The sequence below is a fragment of the Vigna unguiculata genome, chromosome 10 (assembly GCF_004118075.2).
Source record: "Vigna unguiculata cultivar IT97K-499-35 chromosome 10, ASM411807v1, whole genome shotgun sequence".
NCBI lineage: Eukaryota > Viridiplantae > Streptophyta > Magnoliopsida > Fabales > Fabaceae > Vigna > Vigna unguiculata.
In genome coordinates this window covers 34770106-34777569 of record NC_040288.1, presented here as the reverse complement: position 1 = coordinate 34777569, position 7464 = coordinate 34770106, and positions in this window count along the sequence as shown.

Below are 7464 nucleotides of genomic sequence, written 5' to 3'. Positions count from 1 at the left end.
TCACTTAGGTAATGTACTTGTGCATTATTTATAAAAGAAAGTTGAGAAGGGTTATTTTGTTGATGGAAGATATGAAGTAAAGGGGATTTTATAAACTACTTAAAAAAGTAATTTCAATTTAAATATAGATTATAGATTCATGTTTAAATCTTTCACATACATTTTTATCGGATAGTTCTATAAAGTTGGTGAACTAATAAAAATTGAAACGGTTTGTGCAAGTCTCAGGTTCCTTTCAAACTTCAGTTTGTTTATACTACTTTTAACCCATTTTTAAAACGCCAGATAAGTTTTTTTATTAAATTTGCGATAATATCTCTGTGTACAAAATGTTACTTGCTACTTCCTAATATTTTAAATTTTTTATTTTATTTATTTTTTCGGTTTTATTTTTTAAGTTTTTTTTTGTCACGTATTAATTCATTATCATATTATATAATATTGTTGGTATTAATGTCAATGTCACACGATAATATTGTTAGTATATGATATTGAGTTTTTTATATATTATACTCAACTCTTATTTTTATTTAATTTTTTTTGTTATTGACAAAAAAATAAATTAAACAGAAATTCGTTATTTTTATTTTCACTTTTTATATTTTTTTTTATTTTTAAAGAAAAAAAAATTACAGACAGTTCATTCTCATTCATACACAAGCATCAAGCATTTTAAATGGAAATGGAACAAAAGACAGACAAGATATTTCAAAAACGTGAAATCATAGCTTCCTTTATGTTGACTCAGCGTTGTACTTGAGGGGTGACACATTAACAAAAGGAGCACCAAAGCTCCAGAAGACTGGAGGGCTGAAAACATGAACACTAAGATGAGGTTCTAGAAATAATCTATGACAGAACCAGAATAAAAAAGTTGGAAAAAGAAAAAAGAGAAAGTTTGAGTTCAACTTACATGAAAGAAAACGGTTTTTACTAGCTGAAAGGAGGGTTTTGCAGCCACCCTGGCACAGCTCCTACTCCCAAACTGGAAGAAAGAAGGTGTGTTGTTTTTAGAAAAGAAACTAGAATGGAAATAATGAGTAACTGGAAGGAGATCTTGAGGATAACAAGTAGATTGACTTTGAGCTCTCTAATAAATCCAGATCCAAAATTTTTTAAATCAAAAAGTGGATCTTACCTTCTTACTGCTTTATAGACACTTTTAACGGTTGTTTACATACAACCATTTATACAGGTCAGTTTGAATTATTTTCAAGGGCATAATTATAGAATATTATAAATAATGAGTATCTAAATGAAAACTTAGTGAAAAACGAATTTTTATAGTCCTTCGATCTTTACTTTGGAATAATATTAAATAAATATAAATATTTTTATAATATCTATAATATATATATATATATATATATTATTTTATAATAAATATCTTATATAATAAAGATATGGTTAAAATTCTTAGTTGGTACAATTTTTATTTTAATTATTCAATTTGATATCTTTATTTTTTTTCAACTAAGTTTTATTTTTTGATAAAATGATAGAAATTGGTGGAACTCCGATGAGTCACGGTTGTTGCCGGTGAAAGTGTATGAGAAGATGGACAGTCGCGATGGTTGTACGTTGAAGATGAAGTGATGTACATTTTCATATTTGTTTGGAGCAGATGAAGTGACGTGATAGGTTTTGATTGGTCAAATCTCACATGTGTCAAGCTCCTGTTTTAGAGAGAATGATGCAGGTGTGTTTGAAATGGTTTATATTTCATGTAAATATATTCTTTCCAACAGAGTATTTTTTTTATCAACAAAAATAAATATATTAACGAGGTAATTAAATTACTCCAACCCATTTTTCAAAGAGTATATGATTGCTAGTTTATGCAATGAAATTAAAAGGAAAATGAGTTTATTTTCATTAAAGTGGACATTGTTTGGTGATAAAAATACATTTTGCAAGTTTCATATATATGTTCTACAACAGGTAATAGTGGTTATTTAATGGATTTGAGGTTCATAGTATTTCTCATCCTAAATCAAAAATATTTTGTTTATTTTTTTCTTTTGTAGTAGAGTACTGTGAGATTTAGATTAAATTATTATTTTGAAAAGTATGTATAAGGTTTGAGAGTTTTATCTATGTATTGTAAAAAAATTTACGTAATATTATTTTTTGTTGTGTTTTTTTTTTATATTTAGAATTTCCACATTTATTCTTGTATTGTTATTTCTGTATTTGTGTAGGGTGATTAACAATTATCCAATCATAGACCTTTGCAATTGAATTTCATGTGCTTCCGACACTGTTTTCTAACTAGGGATTGGACAATTGAACACTTGGATACCAAACTTTACTCACTGACTACTTCTAGCCAAACATCACCTTCACGCGCGGTTATGCTAGCTAATTGCAAGTTACTAATACATCTGAAAAATAAAGTATAATTTATTAATAACACTCCCTTGTTTCTTAAATATCACTCTTTCTTATATATTTGATTCTAACTAACTTTATTTCAATTCATTCTTTTATTTTCCTCCTTATTTCTTCTCCCAAATAATCCATTATTAGTTATTATATAGAAAAAAGTAAAAGTTTGTTTGTAAATTCTAATGGATATATTATTTATGCAATATTTTGAATCTTTTATTTTTTTTTTCCGTACGCAACATAATTATAACAGAGCCAAACACATAACAAAAGAAATCCAATATTTCATAAGTGTACATAGATAGTATGTAAAAGTTGATAATCATGGAATCCTATTTTTCATTCATTCGTGTTTCTATTCCGTCAACTCTTATTTCTAGAAAAATTATTATATTATATGAGATTTTTTTTATAAATTTGTTAAAAAAGTTTACAAGAAAATGTTTTTCTTTTCTGTTATTTTTTTCTAAGATTTTTAATTGGTAGATAATTCTTTCGTAAATAATTATTTCTTACAAAATTATAAATTTACAAATATTTCTTATAAAATTTATTACAATTAGTGTTTTATACAAAATATTTTTCAAAAAAATTAGTAATAATTTCTTACAACCTTTTTTTACAATAAAATTTGTAAATATTTTTACGAAAAAAATTTAAAATAAAATTAACAGAAAATATAAATTTTTTTAATAATGTCTATCAAACAAGAATTATACAGAACATGAAGAAATGTGACTATTTGATCTGAGAGCGTGAAAAGGTACAGGAAGCACATGCACTCTTTAATGTCTGTTCTTTCATTCCACGTTTTAAAGATGAGTTAAAATTTTGTGATGTTTTATTTGTGATTGTGAGAATGAAAGCTCCACTTACTCCCCTGCCTTTGCATACCTTTGCATCCAATTAAATACTCATCTCATCAAATTTCTTCTCTCATCCCATAAAAAAATTTCAAAAAATGTTTTTTCGAGGATATTTGACTTACAAAAATTAAGTTACAGAATTGTTTATTATGTTGGAAAAATAAAATCCAGAAATGATGGAGTGTAAAAAAAAAAGTGACGGGTACAGGAAGTAATTGTTGTTCGAAATTGAGTTTTCTCACATGCTTGCAATGGGAAGTTCCCTCGGACACCCTTCTTCAATGTTCACACCTCAGGCTAGTTGGAGTTTAACCTCCTCTAATTTTGATATGGTATGTTCTCCAACAAACTGAAAGTTTATTTTATTCTTGTCATTAAAACGTTAAATAGGTTAACATCAATGTACTAACAAATTTAAAAAGTTTGTTTAATTTATGCCTTTCAAAATATTTATTTATTATACTTTATATTTAAAAATAATTCTTTACTGATTCTCATCTCAAACTTTAAAAAAAGTTGATAAAATTAACTAACACGCGGTTAACTTATTTAACCCTTTAATTAACAAGGACTAAAACAACATAATTACAAGTATAAAATAGAGTCAAACTTTATCAAGCTTGTTAACGGCCACGTCACTTTATTGACCTATTTTACATGTTTGTAAAGTTGGAACAAAATTACAAATATAAAATTTTAGATTAAGACTTTTAAAACTTGTATTTTTTAAGTGGACCTAATAAATATAGTTCAAAAAAGTTCAATACAATTGTACAAACTTAGAAAATAAAGAGTTAATTATAGTCCTTAAACTTTTAATTGTAATTATATTTCATTTCTTTTATAAACTTTATGCCAAATTTATTCTCAAATTTAATGAATGAATATATGACGTTATCCATAATCAACCGTGACCAGATGTAGAGTTGATTCTTAAAAGATAAAATGGTAACTCTTACTTATATTCCAACTACTTTTTAATATTTTTGGTTTTATCTGTAATTACAATAAAATATAAAGTTTGATATTAAAAGTTGTTTAACGTCATTGACATCGTACATTCATCCATAAACTTTAGGGATAAAATGATATAAAACTATAACAAAAACAAAATACAATTTTAATTAAAAATTTAAAAAAACTAAAAACATAATTATAAAAAAATAAAACATATTATAAATAAGATCTACCCAAACTCAATTATCAAACTGGTTGGTGAAATCCTAACTGTGCATAACATGTGACATTTACGACAACATTAAATTTAGTTCAGCTACTGCCAATAGTGTGAATATGTACAAGCACCTTTTCATCAAACATTTCTAAGAAATTATGAGTGGAATCTCATTGGTAAACCCCAAAATATCGATGAATCACTTATTTGATTTGATATATTGTTTTGAATGAGACAAATAAAATAATAAATTTGAAAATAAATTTAAAATTATTTCAATCAAAATATGAAAATATCCTTAATTTCAAACTAGATTGATTATGAGAAAAATAAGAAAAATATTTAACCATAAATATAATTAATAAAAAACTTATTCCATTTACTTTGCGGTTATATCACCGTGAGAAGTAAAATAGAGATGTTAAAATGGATCATCTAGCATGATCTGATTTATTATAGGTTTATTGTATAGTAAATCAATCAAATTTGACTGCTCATTAGTGAGTTAAAGATATTTGAGTTTGACTTGATTTTCTATGAGTTGGTGGATTAAACGAGTTAATTTACTTAATTAAAAATTTTATATCTTTTTTCTTTAATTTAACATTTTTTTAATATACAGTGAAAATTCAAAAAATCTAAATCTATTTTAATTTTTTTTTATTTTATATAATAAATAATCATTCATTCCAAAAAATAAATCAAAATTCTAAATAAAATCTAAATTATACTTTTTTATCTTAGATTTAGAAAATGACTAATAAGATAAAAAGGCAAGAAGTCGATGAATTATCATGGACATGAGTCTCTCACGTCTAAAATTAAAGAAAAAAAGTGATTTACTTGTATTATGGACCGGATTGTTAAGTTAAGAACGAGATTGATTTTTTTTTTTTATGTTCAAGCACGTGAACCAACCTAAGTCACGAATTCGAATGAGCTAAATATTTAGTGAACCAAATTTATTTTTGATTCGTAATAAAAATTGTAAATTATTTTATTCCATCTGCACTCAGATTCGTATGAATCAAATTAGCTTAAAGGTGTGTAGATTTGGAGGAGAGTGTGAAGATGAATTTGTGTAGATTTGAATGGATGAATTTATGTTTTTTTAGTGAATTTAGAGGATAAAGTGAGTGAATTTGGAGATAAATTTTATGAAAGTTGATGAGAGATTTGATTGATGTGATAGATAAAATAGATAGAATTAGAAAATTACCAAAATACTCTTGATGGAAAAAGAGAATGATTTTGTAATTTGATGTTATAAAAATAATTAATATGAATTAAAAAAATATTAAAATCATATGAAATTTTAAAATTACAAAATTTATATTTTTATGAATGTAAAAAAAGTTATACCATTAATTTTAAAAAAATTATACAAAAAAAGTTAAAAAAGAAATCAGAACACACACATGACACGGATTACATAACCGGTGTCACTCTCCCTTTTATATAGTCATTGATTACGTAATGAGTGCCACACATACTTCATCGATTATGTAATCAGTGCGCATCTCCCTTCAATCAGCCTTCTTCCATTATTATCTTCCTCCACCACATCTACCATCTTCCTCCACCTCATCTACCATCTTCCTCCCTCACCACAACCCATGTGTCTGCACTCACAAACCCACACCAATACTTGTGCACATATTTAAAATAAGGATAATTTTGTAAATAAGGATAATTTTGTAATGTCGCGTAAAATATATTTAAATCAGTTTAATTTTGAGTGAATAGAATAAACCTTTCGTCCCGCTAATCCACACTTGCATATTGTTGTATATACGCTAAAAAAACACAAAAAAGTCAAAAATCCATCGTCGAAAATACACATAAACATAAACAGTACCATCATCCCTAAAAGGAACACAACGTAATAGTATTAACCGATTTTCACATATGCACAAAAGAATCCGAAACAGCTACCAATCCGAAACATGCTCCAAGACAACTCAAAAATGGGTCCAACAGTGATAAAAGTACACAAACTTCAATGCTCCACCAATCAAGACACTGGTTTAAAATTTTTTGATTTAATTATGCTTCAATTAAGAACGAATTGCTATTAATATAATTATTATAATAGTTAAAAACATAAATAAAATATTAATAAAAAGTATCATAATTGTACTATAAAACTTATTTTATAAGTTTTTAGCATTTAATATATATAATTTTAAAAATGTATTTACTTTTAAACTGAAATTTTAAAATACAAATTAATTGATATTTATAAATAATAATAATAGTAAATTAATTGATATTTATAAATAATATTTATGTGGATTATAGCGGTCTTCTCTCACAGCTGAAAGTTTTATGTTTGGAGTCCCTTGGAGAGCTGGTTTCCATTAGGTTAGAGAACTGTTGCACTGATTCCTTTGTCAAAAATCTAGAAACCTTTGAAGTCGTTAGTTGTTCGAGTTTAGAAAACTTGGTAGCATGCAAAGTGTCTTTCTCCAATCTGAAGTGTTTGAAGGTAGAAGGTTGTCATAGCTTATAATATTTGTTCACATCCTCAACAGCCAAAAGTTTGCTTCAACTAAAAACAATGGAGATAAGAGATTGCGATTCAATTGAAGAGATAGTGTGTAAGGAGGAATCAGATGAGGATGAGATAATATTTCCGCAACTGAGTTGTTTGAATCTTGATTGGTTATTGAAGCTCATTAGGTTCTACAAAGGGAGTTTAAGTTTCCCATCCTTAGAGGAACTGTCAGTAACAGATTGCAGAGAGATGATAACTTTATGTGTGGGTACTCTGGTGGCAGGGAAGCTGTCTCAAGTTAAACTTGAAAAATCATCAAAGCCTATTCAATCGGAAATTGATCTCAACTATGAGGAAGGAATTTCTGAGAAAGGTAAACTTAACTTGGCAAAGCAAGTTATATTTTATAATGAAAGTTGGCGTGGAAACAGTTTTCAATTTTACGAGAATAAATATAATTTTAAATCTAACTCAAATTTTACCAATTCTCAAGTCCCGAAATAGAATTGTGTAGTAAAAATGCAGCATGAAAAGAAAAA